This window comes from Bombus terrestris, chromosome 3, assembly GCF_910591885.1.
Source record: "Bombus terrestris chromosome 3, iyBomTerr1.2, whole genome shotgun sequence".
Classification (NCBI taxonomy): domain Eukaryota; kingdom Metazoa; phylum Arthropoda; class Insecta; order Hymenoptera; family Apidae; genus Bombus; species Bombus terrestris.
In genome coordinates, this window is record NC_063271.1 from 12,020,979 (window position 1) to 12,046,513 (window position 25,535).

The 25,535-nt window shown below is 36.2% G+C and overlaps 1 protein-coding gene and 1 long non-coding RNA gene across 13 annotated transcripts in view; both read left to right on the plus strand.

Annotated features, from left to right (window-relative positions):
- LOC100648315 (phosphatase and actin regulator 4B) overlaps positions 1-25,535 on the plus strand; it is a 397,768-nt gene that overhangs the window by 167,231 nt on the left and 205,002 nt on the right. The window lies entirely within an intron of this gene.
- Positions 4,226-25,535, plus strand: part of LOC125384691 — a 34,917-nt gene continuing 13,607 nt past the window's right edge. The window contains exons 1-2 of the long non-coding RNA XR_007223366.1: positions 4,226-4,717; positions 10,243-12,838. This is a non-coding gene — a long non-coding RNA (uncharacterized LOC125384691). The remainder of the gene's footprint in view (positions 4,718-10,242; positions 12,839-25,535) is intronic.

A 25,535-nucleotide genomic window follows, 5' to 3' on the forward strand; every position in this document is an offset into this window, starting at 1 on the left:
ATTTGAAAATTGGTTGTGCGTCAAATTTAAATACTGAATAAATTGTTAAATTTTGAATTCGAGATGCGAGATATTCGGTTCACTGTTTCATAATTTGACATTACTTTCAAACATAAAGAGAATCTTCGAAACGAGTTAGGTGTTTCACTAAAAGAAAGATATCGCGTACTAATCTTCATTTCATAAAAAATTATAAAATACGTATATATACATATCGGCCTTAGAACACAATTTAGACTTAGAAATATAAAATTTATCATCAATAACGAAACCTGTTATTCATTTCAGCGTAACAGAATCCAAAATCTTCTTATCAATCATAAAATGTTAAGTCATATCTCGTTTCAATTCCCCACTTGTCACTAATCAATCATCACGTCTCTTACCGTTAAATGCCCGAAAAAAAACCAACACCGTATTCTTCCAAATCCCCGATACGTGGCATCCAATCATCGGCGAAATGAAAACCAACGGAGGGCAAACAGATTCCCGTTTCCCAAACCGTGAAACGAGCCCAATCACTCCGTTTCCAAAACTATTATCCGCTGCTAACTGCACGCGTCGCGCGGGACAACTAGAAACGCGACGTTCGTTAATTGTTTCGCCGGTAAATACCGAAACGAATTTTAATTGCTGTCCGTCCGAGAGTTTCCCGCCCGTTGGCCTGTTGCAATCCAGACGAGGGTTGATCGTTAAAAAAGCCACCGTAAGCTGTATAACTGTCGCGGTCGTGTCGCGTGCGCGACAATTGAAACGCCCTGTTCGAACGGAATTATTTTCAAGCGGCTAGCTTTGGCGTCACGGAACGTGCGATCGCTGGATGCACGGTTTCTCGCGTCAAATGAGAACACCGGCCAGAACAAAGCTATTAATTCACTGTGCTTTCATAATCACGTGCCTGGACCAAGATTTTATATTTCAAACGTTTCTGTAGGGGAGAACTATCGTAGAACGTTTGAGACAGCATTTAATGAGTTTGTTTGTTGTATTTGACATTATAATTTTTAAATATTAGGCAATTACTTGTTTACGTAGACATTGATTTACTTGCTACATTATATTTATTTATGTTATATTATTTATTAAATTTATTGGTGTTATTAATGTTTGTTGTTTAAAGATATATTACATTGGAGTATAGCAATTGCACAGAGCATTTGTATTATTAATTATTAGAATACCGTCGTTGTAATCTAATGATAAATTTATTCATTTAGAATGATACGTTATAGTCTGGTGGAGAATATAAATATGTGGTCAGTAATTATTCACATGGCATTAAATCGCTGTTATTCTTCTTTTTGTTTTGCATTTTAAGATTACATAAAATATTTTATATCTGTAACCCAACTGTAACTTTTACATGAATACAGGAAATAAATGTTGGCATCGAATTTTGTAATAATTCTATATTGAAATTCTGAACTTTCTAGATAAAATTTCCTCTTTTCTATTGTAAATCTCCGTGACATGCAACAAGAATGAAATGATAAAAATGTCTAACTCGTGGTCCGAAGAGAGCAATTGAAAATCGCTACGAATAATACTGATTAAAATATTATTTCATCCTACTACGTCGTATGTCTTCAGTATATTGAACATCACGGTGTCATAAATTTCGTTTTGTACTTGATCATCAGTAGCGAAGGTTCGTTATAGAAATAAAATATCACGATTTGATGCCTGATATAGAACTCCTGATTTATTAGCATTGAAAATTTATTGTTTCCATGGAAACAGAATTTTAAATTATTTCGGTTACTGTAATCGTTAAAATAAATGGTTTATTACACAGACAACCCTTTTAGAAAACTTTAAAGATATTCATCTATACAATAAATAGAATCAAATGGTTCCCAATTCTAGAACAGAAGTAAAATGAAAACTCTGCTCTCCATTCTAGAACCTCGTTAGTATAATCTCCAAAAATAAACATCAAGTATATCTTTATATAAATTATATTGTATATATTGTATATATATATTGTATATTCCTGCAAGTATATCTTTATATAAATTATTTATAAAATAATCCAAATTGAAACTATATATAAATGTAAAAATGATATGCACCGCAAGAAACAACTGCTTTCACGCCCGGTATAACGAGATCAGGAACATTTTCCCACCGATCATTCCGATAATCACGAGAGATACGTTTCACTCAGCGGAATTAATTCCTCGGACACGTTCGACATCTCCGCGAGGCTTTTCTTCCGATCCTCCGTACGGTAGCTCTGTCGTTGTTAATTGCAGCTTTCCTAATTGAGAGTTTAATGGCGCTGCAAGAGCGCGAGGTCGACCCTCTGGAATTCTTTGATCTCGCCCCCGTCTTCCACCCCCGCGCGCCCTTCATCGTCGTCCCTAGACGGCCCTCTGTCTTGGTGATCTCGCACAACGGCTCTTAGCATGCGACGAAAGTGTTTCACGGAAAGCTCTCGCCATTGATAACCCGTTCTCCCTTTTATTTCGCGACGCGAGCGAGATGTTTCCCTGTTTTATGAGTCGTTTCCAGTGGAAGGGCGGCGTTTTGTACGACTGCACGCATGTCGTATTGATTTTTTTACACTGAATCGTTCGAGATCGTACGGGAGTACGTTTCTTAGAAACAGTACGTACGGCATAGGAGAGAGTTTGTGGAGAGATAAACTTGAATTTTGTTGTTCGTAGGTTTAACTATGTGGAGAGGTTGGTCGGAGTAGAAGGTGGAGAATGTTGGGAGGATGAAAGCGAGGTACGGAGAAGTTTTAGGCGGAATTTCAGTTTCATCGCGGTGAATTGTGTGATTTCTGCATTAGCGTGATTGAAGGTAGATCGAAGGAAATATTGATTTTTTTTGGAAAATTTGTAAAAATTTCGGAAAAAATTTTCAACTATATATTTTTGTAGAATTGCATTATTATTGAACAATATTGTCTTTTTTACTTTTACGGAAATCTGATCTTCGCACTGAATTTCTTGATATAGTTTCTTCAAGTTTTTGAAACATTGTTTATATGTAGTTTCTTGTCACGAGGAAAATGCTACAAATTTTTTGAACAACGATGTGAATGTGTGAAAATCAGAAAATAAATTATCTAGATATTATACTTCTTTCCCTATTTTGAGTTTCTAAATTTTATCTTGTAACATTACCATGCAGGCGTGTAGGTATGAAAGTGCAAAGCACTGGCTCGTGTTCTTAATTTAAGGAAGAAACCTTTGACCTTTCTATGGATATTCTCATAAACTGTACGATACTACATCAGTGCTGAGTGACACTTCTGTGTCCATGGCCTATTTAAAATTCGTACTTTATCCACAAATGGCCAAACTTGAGTATTGTAATTTTGAATCTTTATTTGTTATGAAACATATATATATATGAAATAATAAATGAAAAATATTTCATCAGTTTCACAGTCTAAATTATTCAATGTTCTCGTAATATTCTACGTATATCACAATTGACTTACTTGGAAAATTATTGGAGCAAGTTTGCATATAGTTACAAAATTTCCATTCATTTGAAAGGAGTTCGAATTTATACCTCGTTCGAGCTAATCGGGTGTCATCCATTTTCCTATTACACAACATTAACTCGGTATATCGAGCGTGCAATATATCATGTGTAACATAACTATTTAATTACAGTAGTATGCTACGCGTCGTGTCACAAAAAAATATTTGCAACGAAAAATGTTACTCTTCTAATCGATTGATTTCTTATGCAGCACTTATTACTACGGAAACATAAATTTACTTGCCTCAAAAATATTTTAACGTTTGTTTAAATACAATCTTTGTTCTATAATCGACTTTCATACTACTCCATACTTTTCTGATCTTAACTACATAGAAACTTATTTGACCTACTGAAGATTATAATCAGAACCTTGAATATTTTTTTACATTTACAGTTACTTTTTTACACCTTTAAATTTCCCACAAATCTATAAACATCTACACTCTTCCAATAATTGCCCCATGATGTCCCCTCAAGTGTACATTCAACGCATTTAAACCATCTCACTCTCCAACAAACCACATTTTGCCAAGCAATCCTGCAACCGGTTCAGTCTCCTGGACGATTCTCGAAGCAATATTGGATGGTATTTGGTGGAGGAGGGGGGGGGGGGAATGACAACCGGTCAGCAACCTTGTTGGACTCGCGGCAGGTGCACGTCGTCCGTGGACATGGACAGATACACCATAGTTGTTGGTAGGCGTAGATATAAAGCACACGATGCTCAGAGCAGTGAGAAGGGTTACGACGTGGGGGTCGGTGTGTCGAAGGGGTCGCGGTTGTTGGAAAGAGGGGGAGCGAACGCGCAAAGGTGGCGTCGGCGTCGCGACGCCCGGAGAGAGTCAGTCACCAGCCGACCTCAACGCGCCGCGTAACCTCGCTCGTCGACCCAGAAACCTAGCGCTGCTTCTCTATCTCGCGCTGAACCGGAAACGGGGGCTGTCGCGGCACCGGAAACGTGGCATCGTGGCCGTCTCCACGGAAAAATCGTCGATTGAATCTTATCGTTTCTCTTATGAGAGAAAAAAAGAGCGTGATCGCGTCGTGCGCGGAAAACGAGGGAATCCAGAGTGCTCGAAAGAAAACGATCGTTTCATTCTATTTTAGTGGCAAATTTTAGGCAAATTAAAAGTGTGTTTGAGAAAGTTTGGAATCGATGAGAAGTTTGGAATTCTTCATTCTTGTTATTCAATTGTTATTCGTTTAAACATTGGTAAACGTCTCGCTTGTTATTCTGCGATATATATAATATAATTAGAATTATATCACGTCGAGGTTTTGGTTTGGTTAACCCTCTTGATGAGTAACGAGTGGTTTGAAGAATTTGAAGCGGTTTGAAGTGTCGGAGAGGTGCTCCTGCACGCGGTTCCTACGGGTAACGCGCCACGAAATTGGGTCATCCGGCTTTCCTACCGCGTGTGATCCAATCGCGAATATTTCAGCTGCGCTCGATACCATTTTCTCGGCAATGTTTTCGAGCAGAGTCCCTTGACCGAGCGGCATGCGTCGACCCGGGTATCCGCGTGACCCGGCGACCTACGTAACGGCGTAGCTGAGGTCACTAGGTACCCCACCCGGATGCATTCGTCGATAAATCTTCGTTTTCTTTGCCTCACGACACCTTTTCCGCGTTATTTTTCTATCTTCTCGGTGTCCAAGTCCTGTGCCCATTCCTAGAATCGAATTGAAAACGAAACAGAGACACAAGATGCAGGATTTGGTTCCGGAGATACGCCGATGTTATTTCTACTGGATGGACTAGTTTCAAATGCAGAATTTAGTTTCGAAGTGATATAATAAAATGAAGAAGGTGCTGGTGATTAGTCTTTGAAACGAGTTGGATTAAGATGAAGATGGATGAATGGATGAGCGTGGAGAACTCGGCTTTCAAGTGATACTGTAGAGAAATAGTCTTGAATATATTACAAAATCCAGTTTACTTTCTGAGTGACGTCTGTTTTCAGGAGATTGATGATATAAACTTATCTGTCTCATGTAGTTAAGAAATTTCAAAGCAGATAAAGGAATGGGTAATGTAATCTGATTGCTTGAGCGCGTTTGGGGTGCTGCAGCCATACTTTTACCAGTGATTTCGGAAATATAGAAGTTATGATTGGCGATCGGTTGTCCCATTTTCCTTGTATTGTATTCAGATTATTTAATATTTTCTTCACCTAGGATGAATAAAACCACGGTTTCTTACATCTGATAATAATAAAATAATATCTAGAAAAATCACATATACGTTGCTATATACAATTTGTCACATTTATTCAAATTATTATCAATTTCGTATCAATTCACATGATATCACGAAGAAGTCAGAGTAATTACAAACTGTAACACACAGATAGAATAATAACAAGATACACATTTGTCCATAAGTCATCATAATTTAACAGATCTAAAATAGCGATAAATTATTGTATTGTATACTTGTAAAATAAGATTGATAATTCTTACACAGCTTATTATATTATGAAAAAAAATAAATTATTCACTTATGTACCAAAGTATACATAAGTAATAAAATCTCCTCTCTTGTAATATCTTCCAAAAGGAAATCAAATTAATGATAGAAAGCAACTTGTTACTCATGAAAGTAAGTACAAATGAGAATTAGAGATATCGCGTTTGCTGCAAATTGCATGGTACAATGAACATGCGACACGCTGCGTGTCCCGGTTCGGGACTTTCTGCAGGAGATACATACCTTGTTATCCACATAATTTCTCGCGGTAATTTAGCGTCGGCTGCTTGTCGAGAAGAATTACGCGTCGTGCAGGATACTAACCGTTCTGCACAGTGAATATCGTACAGAGCTGACGTCGGTGAACTGCATCGATCCGTGGAGCGTTATTTCTGAATGGCGATGTCTTTATCGCACTCGTGGTTCTATAGGCAGAAACATTGTCGCTTCAGCATAACTCAAAGTACACGATATACGGTGAAACTTCAAAATTCCTTGCCTCGAATGGGTTCGACGGGTTACTTAGGTAGATGTAAGTGTATCGGCTCGCTTTACGATGAGTTTTATGGCCCCGTCGTAATTTATCGACATTTAAACATGTCGAATCGCTCCGATAAGACGGCGTAATGTGTAAGGTACAACTTCCTGGTAACGAATCACGAAGTGTCGTCTCTTTTCATCGACGTATCTATGTTCCCATCTTATCGCGAGTGAAACGTCGTTAGAATGAAACTAAAATCTAATGTTCAATATACATGTCATTTATTTATTCTATATAGAAAAAGTCCTTAATTGATGGCGAAAATGATGGTTCAAAGCTTGAAACGGAAAAATTGAAAAAAAAATCAAAGTTTGTGTTATAAAAATATTTTTTGCTTTCATTAAGTCTATATTTTTGAAAGAATAATCTAAATGTACTTATTTATTAATCAGGGGAACAAGTTAAACATTTGTAGTATAAATGGTAGTATGTGCAATGGCAAGAAATTTGATTTAGTTTATAATTATTACTCGAAATAAACATTCAGTGTGCGTTCTATGTTTATAGCAGGTTCTATATCTCAGCAGTAAGTAGTATATCTGTATGTAGTCAGACAAGGCTTATCAATAAATATGACAATACTTTTCTGCACGAGTATAAAATATATAACCGACCCCGAACGAAAAATACTAAGGAAAGAATAAGCAAACTTTACTATTTGGAATTTCTATTTTATCATCGTAAAAACGGTAAATCGCACGCTTTTCGACGTGTAGCAAAATTCGATGCAGTCGTTTCATTGCACACGGTAATAGCTCGCCGTTCGTTCTCCGAAACACCGTACCACATAATCGGATTTTCCCCTGACACCATCGATCGATGATTTTTCTATTTTCATACTCTCTTTCGTCTCCTCCCTGTTCGACACATATTTCCTCGCTTTCACCTCCGTTCTGCCATGCTTTCATCGCAATACCGAGGCAATTCTAACATCCACTCGATCAATTTTCTATTTTTTCATTTTATTCCTATTTTTATACTCCCTTTTTCACTTTTCACCTTTACTGTTAGTTCTTATAAATCGTTCAAACTATTCGCTTCTCGATATTTGTCATAGAATTTGACCAGATATCTTTAAAGCGACCGTGTTCCTTGATCTATTCTGCTATTTACTGAGCGACACGGAAAGTTTTTTCCGGATTTGAGGATTTCACAGAAACGTTCCGCGAACGGGCTCGTTCGACCGTAAAGAGATATTCTTTAGAACAGCTTGGACGACGACTTTTCCACGTTTTCACAGTCGCGATCGAGTCGTGCAGGAAAAGAATTATGATGAAATTTGACGCGGTATACTGCATCGATCGATGATCGATTGAGTGTTGTGTACATGTAACGTTAGACTTTGTCGTTAAGTAAGGTTTATGACATAGTCAGGATCCATTATTCTCAGATATATTTATTACAGTTAAATTTAGCTCTTTTACTATCCGAGTGCCGATGCTCAGATCTACTTATCGATTTTTTTAGACAACACACAGAGTTTCAATGTTAGGAAATACACAGAACTTGCGAACCAGGAAACTTGAAATTACGATACAGAATCTTAGTATAATTACAATAAAAACTGAGAAAAGATCCAATACACTACTAAACTCTCAAACTGTACAACATTGTACGTCTTAACAATTAAATCCTGCTGTGTTTCCAAAATTGTTCAATTAGAGAAGTGGATGATCTTTGTCCAACAGTTTCTACTTCGGTGCAATCGAAGAACTGCAATGCTAATTAATTTGGAGTTCGTACTCAATAATTTTATTGATCGAAGAAACTATTTGTCAATTTTATTAGTCGAATGGCGAAGATAGTTCAACGAATTGTTATGTTTTATTAATAGCTTTATCCTTCTATCACATTGCATTCATCGATAACAAGCTTTTTAAGCAAATATATTTTTGTTCGTTTTCGAAGAAGAGAATACCGAGTTTTGTAATAAGACGTAGGTTTAATCAGAAATTCTTGCTTCGAATTTAACCATAAGTTCTCACTCAATTTCGATCAGCCTATTTCATCGACTAATTATTCTACTCAAGGAACGTTATGCATATTTAACGAGATCTCACAATTAGCAGCAAGTATGGTAGAAACCACATAACGATCTCCATCTAGAGGGCTAGAATTTTCTGCATAAACTTTTATAACGTAAATAGCCTCTTCTCATAAGCCGGGTAAGAACTTACAATGTACTCTTAATAACCAACTACGTCGGAAATATAAATAGCTTTTAAAGCTTCTGTTCTATGTGTTATACATATTTTCATTGCATATTAATACATACCAAGAGTTTTATTTATCTTTCTTCATTCTAAATTGATTTATCATCTTCTGCTTCCTACGCACTTGAGCTTTCGCTCATGTTTCAGAAATTTGTTACTTCATCTAACTTCCATTTTATCTTTCACTCGCGTTGCATTTTAATATACTTAAACTTCAAACTAATATTTCATATTCTTTTTCTCGTTGCGGTACTTCTTAACTAGGTTGTGGATGTTTATGCAAATACATGCACTCATTCGTTCATTCCATTAAGAAAAGGAAGACTGAAATAGAAATTTGCTTCACTCTCTAAACAAGTACTATAACAAGTAACTTTATTTTAAATATTTCGTATATTTCTGTACATTTTATGTATATTTTGTATATTTTTGTAAATTAAAATTTCCCATTTTATATAACAAACGTAAGTAAAATTACTAACCTTTTCAAAACCAAACGTCTTTGAGCTGCAAAGAAAATGATTGATAGTAGAACCTAGTATCTTAATAGTATCTGGAGAAGATATAATACACTGAATGTAGGATCCTGATAAAGTGTTAGTTTATTTATCAGTTGAACTCCTTCAACTCCAATACTCCTATTCAGCATATTGTCAAAATTCTGCAGTAGGTCTGAACGTTCTGTGGCAGACATGATATACACGATATCCCAGCAATGAACAGCTAACTGCAACATCTGTAGCCACTAAAAGGATTAAGAGCTACTAAGAGATTAACTCTTTGCGGTTCTAAGTCAAGCTCCACTTGACATCGTCTCTTGTTCTAATTATATATTTCTGCTTCAGTCAAGAAATTACATCATAAAGATACACTACTGGGTGTATAAATATAAGAATATAATTCTTCTAACGTGTGCTTAAATATATTTCGGAAATTGAACATGTACATTTGACAAATAAGAGACAAGATTCCATCGAAACTCAATAATAAGAAAATAGGTCTCATAAAATAACCTAATTAAATTAAACAAAACGCACTCGAAAGTCCAAATTTACCTAGAATCTTCAAGCTGCATCAAACCATAGAGATTCGAAGTAAAGAACAGTCACAGCTACATTTGATATATTTTACGAAGTCATCGTTCGTCATATTCCTCGAAGACATCGTCCATCTTATTTCTCAAAGACACGTTTCATATTTCCCTCGATCTTGGGGCAAACTGTTCTCGTTGTGCTCGATCGTGACAATTGGTGCTGTTTAATCCGGCAATTAAACGTCCCGACAATAATGGCTTATCGGGGATTCGCAGAGGAGGTCAGACCGTGTTTCGATATAGATTCGCGAACCTTATCAGCTCGGTTGGCTGCTGCGACTCGTCGATAAGCCATTGTTTACTTCGGCTCGGCTACGAGCACATGTCGTCGGCAATAACGAGGCCAGTTGTCGGCGGGACACGGGCCTAGGAATGATGTGATGTAGCTGGTCGATCGAAAAGTCACGGATTAACTTTATAGCCGTGGAGCACTTGATAGGAGACTCGGTTTCCCGCGCGCGACTCATCCCACCACGAAGATGCCGGTACGCTCGGGCTCGAATGTGAGAGACAGGACATTTTTGTGAGAAAAAGTGTTGAGTGAAAAGTAGTTGACTTTGCTAGAGGCCGGCAATAAAGTGGAAGGTTTTGTGAGGCAGAGGATGATAAAATAAAGGATTTTTTAAGATAAAGGGATAATGGAAGGAAAAGTGTTCAGTACAGTGCATTGAACAGTGTTCGATAGAAGGGAGGATTTAAAGATGCACATCTGGTTAGTTGTTGAGGGTTGAAAATTATAAAACATTTTTATCTCAAATCAGGTAATTTTGAGAGAAAAAGATAATAAAGAATACCAGTGTTCTTTTAATAACAGTATGTATTTATAGAGGGGTTTATCGATGTACAGCAAGTTTATGATTGGGAATTGTAAATTGTAAAATATTTTAGTTCAAATGAATTGAACTTATGACAGTACGTGTTTTAATAAAATACAGGGATTTTTTAAAGGAAAAGAATAATAAAAGAAAGGTAATGTTCTTTAAAGGAAGAAATAAAAGCAGAAGAGTATTGGTAGAGGGCAAACGTTGAAAGACAGTATGTACTATATGGGAGACAACGTTCTGATAATGATATTGTAAATGATGAATCAGAAGTGGAAGTTGTTAAAAAGCATTTGAGCCGAAAAGTAAGATTGGCAGAATTGTATCAACTGGACATTTAGAAAATATTGTTTTGATGTTGAGATGATATGTAACGTTATTAGCAATTTTACAATAATAGCGCGTTAATTTGGATGATACTTTTCAACTTTGCTAAATAGAAGTTGAGATTGGTGAAAAAATAATATCTCACGTGTTTTGGAAGAAACTGAGCTAGAATATATTGAAAAAAGATAAGATTTAAGGACAGCAGTTTTTGGAAGAATTTTGACGACATATTATTAAAATTAGCTAACAAAAGTATATGCCAAGACAAATAACCGTGTATAATAAATTGTATGCTATTATATTAGATTAAATACTACCCAATGTGTTCCAAAGAAAACGTAGATTACCAAGATCTAGTGAATTAAATATTAACTGAAATAAATTGTAGAATTCATGAAATAGTGACAAACATTTCTTAAAAAAGGAAGAGAAGAACTGAATTCTTAAATATTAAAAGATTAGAAGACTGAGATCCCATGAAACTCTGTCCCCAATGAAAAAACTATTGTATCGTGACATTCTGCTAAAAATTAACGAGCTGAGGTCTAATCTAATATTCTCAAAAGAAGTGGAAGGAAACCAACACTCCAGGGGAGATTAACGTTTCATGGTGTACTTACTGGGTAGAAAATTGTCGTGTCTAATAATCCTTCCAAAAGACGAAGAGAGGACTTGTTATATAAAAATAGAAAAGAAAGACTTGAAAACGAATTTTCTCGTTGCTGACGAAAGAGAAATGATGGTTATAGAATTTCAAAAATAAATAAATAAATAAAATTAAGCGAGTAGAGAACAATTTGATATAATTCAGTTTAACGAGCAAAAGAACATCCACGCATGACTAAAAGAAATATCTATCTATCCCTAAACGAACTGACAAAAAAGTAACATCCTCGATCCACCAAATAATCCAATTCCAAGAAATTAGATCTCGGGCAATTCCTTCGTGACCAAACCACATTATATCGAAAGATATCTAATATTTCCTCCCAAAAAAGGCGGAACATACACACTTTGCTCCATCAATCTCCGATAACATCAAATTCTCACAGTATTACAGCAGAAAAAAGCAATATGCGCCAACTTTTCAAACAAGCCGAAAAGACCCAAAAAAGGGACTCCATGATATAACCTGCTAAAGACTTGAGAAACTTTTACAACTCAACTCAAACTCCAACATCAAAGAACCCAAACATCTCACCTTCGCCGTTTTATCACCGATCTTCCCTCACAGCGTCCTTCAATCTACTAAAAAGAGGCAAAGAAACCAGTGTCTCTCATGTAGAACACAAAGCATAGTAACATCAAAACTACTATCACACCGTTAGAATTACAATCGTTATAATTCACGTACGTCATTTGATCACCAATCTCCCTGAAAAAGGATTGAAGGAGATCTCAGCGTCTCATACGAAGAACGCATCGTAACATCTAAACTGAATCGTATCCTTACGACTGCAGCCGTTACATTTGATATTCAGCGTTGCATCATCAATTTCTCCTTATAGTCTCCCTCAATCTATTAAGAAGAACCATTTTAAAAAAGAGGATCTTGAAGAACTCTCATCGAAAACATAACACATCGTGTCATCGAAGCTCGTATCGTGTCTTCGAGTAAACTAGAAACTAGTCTTCGAGTCGATTAGATTCGACTGAACTGAATCGAAGTGTTGGAAGCAAGGAAGTGTCAAGTGTGTTGGAAAGGATCGGGTGGACCGTATGCGGGAGCGACGAATGCGGCCGGGAACGACGCAGTCGGGGCGAGGAAGCAGCGGCTGTGCACGGAGTCACTGACCTCTCATCCCCAATCACCGTCCAGAGTGTGATGTTTGATGCTGCAGTGGTGTTTTATGCGGCGACGTCGAAAAGGTGTGTGCATCCCGCGGCCCACGCGTCTCGATCCGCTCCACTGACCCAGTTCCCCTCGCCGACTGCAGTCGGAGTCACAGCCACCTGAATATGTTCGCCATCCTGTTCCATAAACCGTTTGCCTCCTTCGCGTTTTCCAGCTTCATTCAGCCGCTTGATACCGCCGCGCGATTTTTACAACCTGCCACTCTTTGCCACCGAATGAAAAAAAGGGATCGCGACCGTCTGACTCGCGGCGATGCTTTTCCGCGTTTTACGGGAACGTTGCGAATTTTTGGCTCTAATCGAGGGTACTTGTTGCCTAATTTGAGAGGCTTTGTAGGAGGTACAGTCGGGATGATTAGAGTTCACGTGTGAATCTATCGCCGGATTGTTGTTTTTTTTTTCTTTTTATAGGCATGGATCTGAAGTTTGATCATGATTTTTTTAATCAGTGTAGATTATCAAATTTTGTTTCTTAACATCGTGGCTATGCGGCTTTTCAATGGCTAGAAAGATTCTTAGAGTAGAAAGAAAGTATTTAGTCGTATGAGGTGAAGCGATTAGAATGATTACAATGCTTTTAGAAATGGGTTTTAGAAGTTTGACAATAGTTTGTTTGCATAGTGGAAGGTTTGAAGAGAGATGAGGGGATGAAAAATGCTCTATTATCTTTTTTTCTTTTTAAGTTTCCACAAGACTTTCCGATATATCAAACTGTAAATGTAAAAGGAAAACGTAGAAATGATAAGAATGATTGTACCATAGAAGTTCATTTTATGAATTTACGTTAATAATAATTGACAAATTACTCAAATGATATTATATTCACTACTCCATAAAATCATGATATTTTCTATAATAGTAAATTAACTTTAAAAAACTTACACATTTTCCTGTAAAACTACACTCAGATGTAATTCATTTCCCAAACAATTACCACCCTATGTACAGTAACTACACTCCTATCCACTGAACTCTTTTTCTGGTCATAAATCATAGCGGATCCAAAAAGAAGGCTCTTTCGTTTCAACTAATACCATCATTCTGCGCAGCTTTCATCGTGCAAAGAACACCTGCTGCCCCTCTCCATCCTTCAATCTGTTTTTTCACCACGAAAATCGCAGTTGCAGAGCCAAGCTTTCGCTCCGCGATCGATAATCCCTCGACTCGACAACTCCCGACCAATTAAAATGAATTTGCCGAAACAGAAAAGCAAACGTGGTATCAATGTACATGCGTGAATTTCCACGCATGAATAGCTCGGTAACTGAAGAGAAATTGTAAACGGGTTAACCAGGGGTTGCATTAATTTGCGTACGAGTCGAGTCGAGGTTCGAATAAATCGACAAGCCTGGTTTAATCGATGTTAGAGAGTAAAACGACTAGTAGAGAGGAGGAAGGCTCGATCGATTTCCATCTGGAGAGCTTACCGAAAGCATGGGACGAGGGTATGGGGTACTTCATCTCCTCCGGTGAAGTGTCAGCACGAGTGTCGTAGGAATCGACGCAGCCAATGGTCCTGAACGAGACCACTTAGTCCCGACGGGTCACCCTCCAGAACGACGAGACCATATCGTAGAAACGACATACTCCTTCTTCGTTCAAACGTCGATTCCCACGATTGGTATTAACGTTAGGACGATCGTTCTCGAGTCGACGTTCGAGTAATTTGGATACAATGAAATTCTCCGTGGTGAAATGAAATTAATTGGAATTAAGATTTGACCGGCGGTTGGTCTGGATGTTCCAATTGATGGAGGTTCTTGGAAGACTAAGCGGTTGTGTGAAACGTTGAGTCAGACAGAAGCTACATTAATTGACTCTACGCTGTATTAAAAGTAGAAAAAATTGATGATGGTGCAAGCATTATTATTTAAATTTATCTTGAAATTTATACATTGCGTATGTTTATTCATTTAATAAGAAATTGAAGGATTAACAAATTTACAGGGTGGATATAGTATGCGAAAATAGGTGAAATATTCAAAGTAAAGTACATTCCTATTTATTGTGATATTTAGAAAATTGAACAGATCGCGATAGAGATACAGAGAAAGAGGAAGTTCTAATAATAAATTCTAATAAATAAAATGATTTACAGAAGGGTGAAAATATTTGTTTGAAAAGAAAAAGGTTTATGAAATTGTACGTGTCATATATCATACTTTGATACAAACGCTCATCTTTTTATATTAGATTTATAATGTACTGTACGTGAAACATGAAAAGATAATTTCATTAAGATCAAAAAGCAATATTGGATTCCTAAATGTCGAGAAGTTATTCCTTGATCGTTCCTTCTCTTTGACGCGGTATTCATTCGAAATGAATAAAAAAGGAGAAGAAACCGTGTCAATCGAAAGATGTTCCATGGAGAACGCCTCTCACGTCGTTCGACATCCTTTGCTCGTTAACTTAATTTCGAGTAATTAGAAGTACGGCTACTGTCGACAACTTTTACCGCGTCTTCATTCGACCTAATTTCGCGGCCACCACTTTTCTTCTGTTTTCCCTCTTGAATTTCGTGTTTCGTCAGACCATGCTCTTTCGTTTTCGTGCACCCTTAATCTAAATTCTAGTCGTACCCGAATGAACAATATTCTGCGAAACCTAGAATGAAATCAATTTCAATATTTGTTCGCATATATGGGACAAACCTGTTCAATATTCCAGCGTATAAATGTATTAAAATAAAATAATAAAATATGTCGAGTATATTTTGTATTTGTTGCATGAAATTTCTCGTATTGTAACGCTGCGAATTTTGGAAATGTTATACTGTTTACGCTACATAAGAGCGTAAATTTCAAATATTTTAACAAATAATTATGTATCATGTATTTTTTTCGCAATATTTTCACAGGTTATGTGAAATAGCGAATATAGTTTATAGGAAACATTCGTATTTCTGTAGAATACGTAATATACACTAACTTTATGGAAGTATTCGAATACTCAACATGGACAAATTTTATGAATATATTATGTGCGTGAAAAGAAACTTTTGTAAATTGTATTTTTAATTTTATTAAACATTTTAAGATTCCCTTTGAAACGGGGCACGACTGTCATAATTACAGTGATAGCATTTGGAACCAATCCGGTAATGTATATAAAGTTACAATGTATTTATTGCAACCATTTACTTAATAAAAAAACTGCTACATATGTATTATAAATATCCTTATCAATCACCTTAAACATGTAATTAATAGTAAAGGTGGATCCATTAAATATTAAGGTTTATTGATGTAATGGGTAATTGACTTTTTATTATATATACTTCTGTGATTTTTATGAAGTGTATATTTGCAATAAATATCTTGTGACTTCTATATGTAGTTTCGGGTTTGTTTCAAACTTTACCAATGTAATCATGATAATTTATATCATGTCGTATGTTATAGAAAATACTTCATATAACACATACAGTAAGATTCAGAATAAGTTTTCACAAGTGTTCGAGTACTTTCGTGAGCCTGTATATTTAGTACATTCAGAACATTCGATTTTTAAAGGTAACGGTTGCTTAACTGTTGCAAATGAAACGAGATTTCAAGCAATTTGTCCGAATATTACTGGTAGCATATTCGGTTAACAACGTTACCTTGTGCTCGGTTTCGTTTCTATCGATCAGTTGCGAATCATGCAGGGAACAGCGTCGGAATGGAAAGTCACGAGACTTTGGTTATCGTTGGCGAGGCTTGAAGCACGGTTTACGTGACACGAACTAGCGTGCACCGACGTGGCTCGCTCTATAAAACAACGGAGACGGAATTAGCCGTGAACGGCCGTGAAAAATGCGCCGAACGGAAATATACCAGGCCAAGAATAATCCACGAAGGTGCGCCATTTTGGAGGAGTTGGCTCTTCGTGTAATTGATTTCTGTTGTGTGCTGTCGTTAGGTCGTTGGCGCTTTTGCGAAACACCTGTTCTCTAATACCTGGCGCTTCTTATTGCTATATAGTATACTATATTTTTGTATACTGTACAATTTTTAACATTTAACACTTATCATTATTTTGTTCTAAATTGTCATATTTTGTATATACTGGTTAAGACGATACAATTTTGAATATGAAATTTACGAACTTTTTTTAGTAGGTTTGGACTGAGGAGTTTTGTACGTTTTTCTATAAACACTCTTTTCAGCTTCTTCTTTTTCCGCTTGTTCGACTTACCGTGTTCTAGAAAATTAACGGCCAGCGTTCCTTATTGTTCTTTCGAAGATCGTAACACAATCTTAGAATTTAAATAATTCTGTGTTGTAATAGAAGAGAAGTTAGGGTTCAAGAAATCCGGGGTTTCAATGTGCAACGAGTTTCCAGATCTTGAGATAAGAATAATTAATTATTCCAACTCTCAATGCAGATTCCATTCAGATAAAATTGTAATCAATTATGTAACCTTTTATTTACAATCCTTTGTAAACCATATTTTTCTAGTATGATTCAGCTATAAATTTACACTTTAAATGTTTTAGTTCATTTTTTCTAATATACAGAATATTCAGATATAATCAATTCCATCTTCCATTTTGCTCAAACACAATTACTTTATAAAATAATTTATCAATTATCATTGTTTACCATTTTCTCTCCTTTAAAACGTCAAATATTTATAATCCACTTCATTAATACCATCATGTATTAAAGTTTTAATACCCAATAAATACAAAATTTGAATACGTCTTACAATTTTTACATTTTTATGTATAACATACAATTTTACATATAAAATTTTATGTATTAATTAAATAATATTAATAAAATATATTTTACCATATATTTCCAAGCATTTAGAATGCATTTCCACGCTCTTTCTCAGACAAATTTCCATTTTTTGTCGTGGAAACGACATTTCCGAGTAGACGAATATCTAAAGTGTCTCGCAGTTCTTGCGGTCGCGAAACAAAGATGGTAGGAGGCGGCAACGAAAGCGAATCTCGCGTGTTTCCCCGGAAACGGCACTTCGAGATCCTTCACGTAGAAGACTTTCGAGACTGTCTGAGATCATAGGGTGGGCCCTTTTATAGCTCACTCTCAAAAAGTACGCATTACCCTTGAGTAACGACGTGAAGTATCACGCAAGGGGTACGTCACACGGTTGTAAGAAGCAGCCACAATGAATCACAACAACGATAAAAATATTTCTCAGCGACGTGTTTCGAAGAAACTTTAGAACAATATAAATTAATAGAATAACGAAATGATGAATGCTATAGTATAAGAGTATAGGGATATAAGCGCACAGAAGCATAAAAATATAGTAGTCCGATAAAATATACAATAGCAGCTACAATAATATTATAGGAATGCAATCATAAAAAAAGAATATAAACTGCGTTATTATTATATAGAAATATGAAAATAACCATAGGTATTTTTATATTTCTATCTATATAGTAATCTAACATTACGTAATAAAAATGCACTAACATAACAAATTGATAATTCAGTTTCCATTAATATATGTTTTCAACACTAATAAGTATATACTAATTTAACAATATAATTATTCGATAATAAAACAAAATAGATTAATCTTTTCCCCTCGACACCACGATTACCATAGACAAAACAAATAATAAATTTTCAGTTCAAACAGCTCGATATGTTTCCAATTATTAGATGGATCATTAATTTAGATCATTTTGATAGAACCGAAATTCTACGGCGTGTAAATTATTCCACGACCGCATCAGGATAAACGCATTCGTGTGGTCGCGAAGTTCTCCACTCCAGAGATTGTTGAACGAGAAATTCAATTTGGAAGTTAACAAACCCAGCCGGATTAAGCCGCAGCTAATTCTGTGTCGTAGCATCGGTGAACAGTGCGCTACTTTGGTTCGTTGATTTGCACACGCATGCGTGTGTACCCTATCGCTTTAATTCATTCCCATTTGTACCTTTGTATCTGTGGTTCATAAATTATCGGGTTAATTAATATTCAGACCTGATTGCACATGGATCGGCGGCCGTTCGACAAGTTGTCATAGTTACCAATTCTCGTTCTCACGAGTTCTTAATCAGCACCATCCTTCGAAAATTCATCCCAGAGATTTGGATAATCATGAAATTAAGAGTGAACAAAACAAATTCATCTTGGACGTTTTTCATGTAAATACAATACGGCTTATTTTTTATTGTAGTGACATAATGTATTAAAAAATTGGAGACTCATAAATAAAGGAATTATTAGTATAGTAAAAAGTGACAAGTTAAATTAGAACGTTACAGTTCCTATAGAGTAAAAAATCATAGAGGATTTCATTTGTAAACAGTTTTTATACGTTCCTGAATATTAAAATGTTTGCGTGAATGATTTACATTAATTGAATAATATGTGAATATGTGAATTATCGACCAAGTTTTCTATATTTTTACTTTTTGCTTATGAAAACTATACAAATGTTTTGGTTTTAGAGTTATATGATATAGTGTCCTTTTTAATACTCTTTGTTAGAAGATTGAAGTAACATTTCATAGGGTGTCTCATTATTGGCATACGAGCACATTCACGTATATTGTCACAGGTGTGTCTCCCATTCATCAGTACCATTTGTCCGTCAATCTACCGTTAATCAATCCTCTCGATCGATCTTTCCCTCAGTATGGTTATTGCAGTAGTCACGTGTTTCGTCCTTGAACTTTAAATCATTTTGAATAATGTGAAAATTCGTTATTTCAACTTCTTAATGTAATAAATTTTAAGGTAAATTTTCTGAAAAAATCACATGTATCTATCGTTGAAAAATCCTCCAATACTCAAAACATATTTCAAATATGCTGCTATCTGTCGTAATCCTTCATTAGTTTCACAATACCGCACATATCTCATAGTTTGCATTCTCCGCTTTTCACAAGATCGCAGACAGACACCAAACAACCAAAAAGTCTGTTTAAATTACTACACACGAATAACACTCACAAAAATCACTCATTAATTCCTCGAGCGTATTTCTCAAGCGGAAAATGACAGACCGCAAGTTCTTCAGAGCTGTTATAGTTTTCCCATTTTCACATGCCTCGTCGACGAACCTTTGTTCTCTCTTTGTGTATTCGTCAACGAACCGTCTCGCGGCGCATAAACTAACGCTGTTCCCTTGTTTTTCCGCTGTTTCCTTCCTTCCTTCCCACCTTCTTCACACCTCGTGGACACAAGGTGCAGACGAGATTTTCGCGCGAGAAATTCACGTTGATGCAGGAAGTAAGCAGCCTCTGGTATTTGTTTTTTCTGCGAATCGTTGGGAAAGAGCACAGGGGATGTTAATGAGAGACAAAAATTATCTTTTAACTTTGCTGCATTTTTTAAAATAATTTTACATTCGATCACGTTTTCCTTACCGTTAACGAGTTTGTTAACGCATTGTTTACTTGAGACGTTTTCTATTTTATATATTTTCCAAAAATATGCAAGAATCGGAATAAAGTATATTTTACGATATAGCATAAAAAATGTGCCAAGTTGTTATTGATATCTATAACTTTTCATTTTGAGTTTGTATTGTTCTCAAAATGTTAAAAGTCTCTTTGCTTATTAAAAAGAATAAAATTGTGACGTGAGAAAAACGACATCAGTAGCAGGATTGCAATAAGCACGTGTTCGTAAATACCTGAATTTGCATGCACATTTGCAGTCCAATTTTATAAATGAAATGGTTTTTGATTTAATACTTTGCTGACATCTTTCTTACAACGATAGTTCATAAAATATTTCTATCAATTGTTACTAATTACCTAAAAAATTTGAAACACAAAAGTTCCTCGCTTATAACCTAAGTATGATACTATATAACACGTTTACTGCCCGTCTTCATACTAACCCACGTTTTAACCTGCCTCTCCTTACAAACTCGTTTAAAATCTTGCTCATTAATTTAATGCGAACTTCATCTACACGAACTAATCCCTTCACCGTCCGTTTTACGCTCACCTACCCCAACTCCATCAAACTAACTTCGCGAAACATACAGTATCAAAGAAAAAGAAGGGAAAAAGAAGGAGAAAAGAAAGGAAGTGTAGAGTATCAATATGCAGCAGCTCGTGTGTTAAAGTCTCCAGCGAGTACGCGTTTTCGTGAAAAAAAAAAGAAAAGCCAAGAAGTCATTAACAGTACGCGAGACGACGAGGGAATGCGCGCACTGCTCGCAGTTTCTAGCATCCCAGAAGCGCGCGTCCTTCCATTCTTCGACTCGATAGCGTAGCCGGCGTGTGGACCTGTTGTCGAAGGCCAAGCACAAAGCCACCCCCGTCGCTCGCGTTTCCGGGTCAGAGTTCAACGTACGTAACCAGCGAAGGGAAGTGGGAGAGTTAAACACGCGCACAGTTGCTCGCGCTCGCGCCAAGGGAACGAATCACACATTCGTCAGGAACCGAGGACTGATCAAAGAATATCGCGCGAACACTCATGCGTTTCGACAACGTATCGTACCAGCATAATGGCATCTGTCCTCTTTCTTTTTTCTTTTTCTTCTTGCTTTTTTGCGTTCTCTTTCTTTCTTTCTATTTTGCACGCTAGCTATGTAGGCTAGCGACTTACTTGAATTCGCTTGGAAATGGACCAGCCTCCAGAGGGAGGCTTTGTTTTCTGGGGATCCTCGAGATGTTGGCAATGAGTTTTAGTATTTTAATATGTCATTTTTTGTGTCGAGAATACATTGCGAAGGTTTGTGCAAGTTGGGGTTGGTTGGATTGTTGGGTCATTGCATGAGATTGCGTGTTTATTTGCGAGCTGGGGCATGTTTTATCTTATTAGCAGACTGCGGATATTTGTGCGAATGTACATATATTTTACGCAGATAATTATTAAGGAGATGGAATCTAAATATTGATTATATTACATCAGATGTTACTCTATATTTTTTCGTGTCGTATGTATCACGAACATTTTCGTACTTTTCAATTTTCTATAAATACATTAAAATTGAAATGTATCACGAACATTTTCGTACTTTCCAATTTCCTATAAATACATTAAAATTGAAATTTTATCAGCAGCAAATGCATTTATTGTTTAATTAATTAAGCGTGGAAGTTAAGATCGATCTCGACAATAAATCTGCTTTGCTATAGCCCTTGCTTTTCCCTTTCATCTTTGCAATTGTAATCCTCTATCAAGGGTGACTTTTCCTTGTAAATACAAAGTCAAATATGAAAGTCATATTCGCCTCGCCACCTATGAAAATTCTAGAAGTCTCTTTCTCCATTCCTCATTCAGACAAACCATGTAGCATTTCCAAGGTAATAGTTAAGAGGCCAGCTTGCATATTTCATCAATGGCTTTAGTATTCTTTTGTGCTCTTGAATACCTTTCCTTTCTCTGCTCTTTTCTCCTTTTCTCAACTATAAAAAGCGGAGATAGAAACGTTTGAACGACGCCTTCGCAGCAATCACAACAATTTCATTGTTGCAAAGCATTTGCATTCGTAAGTCTTGGAGTTTGGAAATCGAGAAGTTTTATTAGAATCGAGATTTCCCTTTTCAGATTGTGCCCGGTCGAAGAAACTTCTGTTGTCTGTCTTCTTTCTTTCTTTTCTTTCTTTTTTCTTTCTCGCAAGATATTGAACTTTTACTATTTGAACTTTTTCCAGACCTTCACCCTTCCAGTTTCCTGAAATTTCTTTTAAAACCGGATGCGAACAAAGATTCTTGTATAAAATGTCACGGTAATCTGATTACTCGACAAATGGCCGTTTCTGTCGCGATTTTTGGAACTATGCTCGAGGAAATCTAATTATCGAAGCATCGTTAATTTTATGTATCGCGGGGCTCGCGGCACGCAATGAGCAGGTCGATGAACTGCGGCCTGAATTTGGTAAATTCCATGCATAATCCTGTAACCAGGAAGTACTAACAATTCAATTCCGATCGATCGTAATTCCGAAGAATTTATGCCTCCAATTGCTACTAATTATTTCGTACCGGTAAACAAAAGACGTTTCATCTTTTTGCTTTTTTCTTTCATTTATAATGGAAATTACTGTTTTATATTATTTTCTATTATATTTTCTATCTTGTTTGGAGAATAAGCGATGTTACGAAAATGAAAATAGTTGTTGCTTAGTGGAAATGTATAAAAAATTCAAGTAGAAGTTGAATAAAACTTGAACCAAATTAGGAATTTAATATTAATAATTCTACTTATTCGAACTTTTCCACTGCATACGAATTATCAAATACACACACTCTATAATTACTCAAACAAGCCATACATATTTTAATCGACTTCTCATTGCTATTTTATTTTAGCATAGTGACAACGTGAGGAAACGAGATATTATACTAATATACCCTGGCGGGGTAGCTAAACGAAGTTATTTAGTTAAAAAAAAAACATGATATCTCGTTTCGTTTTTTATTAATTAATTGTTTCGTTGTAAATTCTAACATATCAAAGCCCCAAAATGGTCCGACGCGATGGTTATTAATTTTAATCCAAAAAGTAGACGATGTCAATGTGTCAATGAAAGCTACTGTTTATCGGAAAGCATGTTTAGTAACCTTGTTATTACGATATTATCAAAGCCACGTTGCACTTCAAACGTAGCCACGAGAAGTTTTCACTTTTATTTGTCGTAAAGTCGACCTGGAATCTGCAACCCCTTTCACGTGGTCGAGTTTAACTCGTTTTTCTATTCCTTTAACCGCGTTCGCCGTATCCTTTGAAATGATCCAGTAGAAAAGCCATTTTCCTCCGATTCAGCGTGTTTCCACAGTTACCTTTTTTGCCGATTTTATATGTAACTCGATATCGTGTATGTGTGTGCAAGTGGTCCATGAATAGAAAGCAACGACTTTGCAAATGTGAATAGTGATGGAGGGCGGCAGGCTACAGATCATGCTGATTCAGTAGCAGTTTAATTCGAAGAAATATCGGTTGAAATGGCGTCTCCTCAGGATTCGTTTAAAATCTTATCAAAGGTGGTCTGGTTTGAGCTGAAACGAACCCGATGTTGATGGAATAATAAGTGAATAAATAAATTTTTAAACTACGATCAATCGAGTTATGTTTTGACACATTAATGGAGCAGCGAAGTTTCTATTACTAAAAAGCAAGATTTCGTGCGATGAGCGAAATTATCGACGATTTTTGTAGAAATTTGAATAGTTCGATATGGGAAAATGATAGGATTTGAGAAGCGTCTGACAACAATGACATATCGCTGGAAGTCTGGAGGAGAAAAGTGTAGAGCTTTAGTGTGCGTTACCTTATGAAATCTTGAAAATTCTGTATTGTGAAATTTTTGAGATGTTATTGAAAGTCGAGAGGAGAATTGTTCGGCTAGATCTTCGTTTTTTAACAAAATACTGAGAATTCAATTCAGCGAGATAGATTTCTAGCGATATTTGAGATATCGTGGGTAGTGGGAAGGAGAAATATTAAAAAGTCTTCGCTATGGTGTGAAATCTCGACAAATTTCAAATAATAAACTAGACTGCTGTGCTGAAAGAAGAGGAGCGAAGAATTTTTCATTTAATTCTAGCAAAGCTCGACGGCTTTCCTATCGCAGGTTTTTAAAGAAAGCAAGAGGCAAAACTATGTGAAAATATATTTACAAATCCTTAACAAAAATTCACATATTATAATTGACATTTGTCATATAAATCCTGAAAATGCAGAAAGTCAGTTCTAGCCAATTTGAAACAAAAATTCGATTAAATAAAATTCACAATATTTCGTTTCTAAAATTTCATCCCCTATATCAATCAAAAATACAATATTCTGGAAATCCACTATCTACTATAAATTTACCGCACGATGCCTGCTCTATTGACACACCTTTCATATCCCTTTGCGAAACATTTATCATCACCTTCAATTTGATCTGCGATCAAAACGCTAGCTTCTTCACGGCCATGCAGTTTTATTCCCGTTGATATTTTGGCGAAACGCCTGAATGTCAATAATAATACGTCTTACTGATCCCGCTTCAGTCTTCGATGCAAAAGTAGCCATCCGCATGCTTGGAGTTAATCTTGTTAGCGGACTGATTTATGCATGTGCCTTCGTTTAATTGCACGCCAGCAATGGCGTTCCATCATGAAACGATAAGAAGCATGCAGATAGCGTATGAACGTTTACGTTTCATCCAGGACTGTTCACGTAATTGTTAAAAGTTTCTTGTTATGGACAGAGAGGGGAATTCGTGGAAGTTGGAGCAACCCTTGGAGGCATTCCAAGCGAGATTGACTCGATCGCCGCAGTTTAAAAAGCTATCACGAGCAACCTTTTTCTTCGCATACACACGTATCGTCGATATTCTTCATCTCCATTACGCGTGCAGCTGGCAATCGTTACATTTTTCCTCGTGAACTTCCTTCGGCCTGCTCCTCCCCTGTGACCAGTATTAGGTTCTCTTCTTTGTGTAGTGTGTTGAGAAATGTCGATATTTTAGTATACTCTTAACGGAGATCTGTAGAGCCAATATTTGCACTTCTTATGCTTCGTAATTCTAAAAGAGCTTCCTGAAAGCTTTCCGGTGTGCTTTTAAAATTTGTAGAGATATCCTTGGATTTTATTATTACGTTTTTTAGTGGGCTGCATTTAACATGGATATAAGAAAGAAGCTCCTCAACGGTGTTTCTTTTTTTCTTTTTTAATATCTCTGTATCCGATAATTTGAATCGACTAAAAACGTAAAAGCAAAATACAGAACTTTCTATTATATCGTTATTTTTCTGTCGTACCTTAACATTGACGATATTCGTGAAC